The sequence below is a fragment of the Apis dorsata genome, unplaced genomic scaffold, assembly GCF_000469605.1.
Source record: "Apis dorsata unplaced genomic scaffold, Apis dorsata 1.3 scaffold_251, whole genome shotgun sequence".
Lineage (NCBI taxonomy): Eukaryota > Metazoa > Arthropoda > Insecta > Hymenoptera > Apidae > Apis > Apis dorsata.
The window spans coordinates 110247-111782 of NW_006263529.1; the positions used below are offsets into that span (position 1 = coordinate 110247).

Sequence of the window (1536 nt, forward strand, 5' to 3'; positions counted from 1 at the left end):
GTTAAAATAAACGCGGAGCGCTACCCAGTGCACGGTGTTCTTGAAAATCAATCTAAAAGTGGATCGGTTAGTGGCGCAATCTCCTGGCTATCCTCTGGACCGACTCGCGAACAAGTGAACGACGCCTGCCGTTCTGATAACGAACACTGTCTGTACTTCTGCCTTATCGCGATGCGCGCGCATTCATCCGCCCTCCCCCTCCCCCTTCTTTATAACATGGTTTCTTGACCATCATCAGCAGTTTTCGTGAAATCTTCAATCTTACAATGTTTTTTTCTTTTTTTATTATTTCAGATTATACGAATACGAATTTTCAAATACGATTGTATAAACGATATATAATTTTTCTTATTTTTTTCTATTAGATTTTCTTTGTGAATTTGTTAATTCAGTGTTAATTGTGATTCGAAATCAAAAAGGCTATTTTCATTCATTTTTTTTTTTTTAATTTAAAGAGATTCTTTTTTATTATTTATAGATTGTTAACAATAAACAATTGTACTATAATTGATTGCAATACAGATCTTACAGAATCTAGATAATTTTAGATAATTTTTTGATATATGATGTATATCACACAAAATGATGATAGATTTATGAATTTGTTATTAAATAATGAAAATAAGATGTATAAGAATTACAGAAAAAAATGTAAAATTATTAAAAATTAATAAATATATATTTATATATATTATATTATATATATTATATAAATATATATTTATATTATTTTTTAAATATATAAATTAATATATTGTTGATCAAATTGATCTGCCACGTGCANAAAATTAAATTGAGAAATATATATTTGAAACAGATATCATCAGAATTATCAAAACAATTATAAATGATAATAAATAAAAATCTAATAATTATATGATGTTTTATGATTAAAACAAATGATTGTTTTATGATTAAAAAAAACTTTTGAAATATTGCTCAATACTTTACTATACTTATATATCATGTTTTATATACAAATCCATGAAAACAAAAACAGAGTACAATTTTAATGACTTGTGTTGATAATAATACTTTTAAGTACAAAATTGAACACTGTTGTGGAAGTTGAAATTGTTTGACATATTTTTAAGTATCTAAAAAGTATAATATTAATATGTTATATTAATATTTGATATGTTTGTCAATTATTTTTGATAATACAAATGTTGAAGATATTTTTTATAAAATATTTTGCACATAACTATCAAAAATTATGTACATTTCTCCTATTAAATTAAATGTATTAAATGTAAAAATACTAACTACACTTACATACATATTAACCTTCTAACAAAGCTCTGATAAAATTTATATTCTCTAAATTATTGCATCAAACTTAAAAAATCAATATTAAATAAATGAGAAATGAAAAAATATTTTAAAATAATATATTAATTAATTATATTATCTTCACTCCTAAACTGTTTTAAAATTTTTTTTTGAAAATTAAAATTTACTGAAAAAAAACAAATAAGATGCAAATTGAATGGAAAATATTAAAAAAAAAAAAAAAAAAAAAAAAAAAAAAAAAAA

At 22.1% G+C, this 1536-nt stretch overlaps 1 long non-coding RNA gene across 1 annotated transcript; it reads right to left on the bottom strand.

Moving 5' to 3' along the window:
* Positions 1-936: 936 nt before the first annotated feature.
* Positions 937-1379, bottom strand: LOC116185684. The gene is made up of 2 exons (XR_004150555.1): positions 1276-1379; positions 937-1097 (listed from the first exon to the last, which is right to left on the bottom strand). It is a non-coding gene; the product is annotated as an uncharacterized LOC116185684 (long non-coding RNA).
* Positions 1380-1536: the final 157 nt, after the last annotated feature.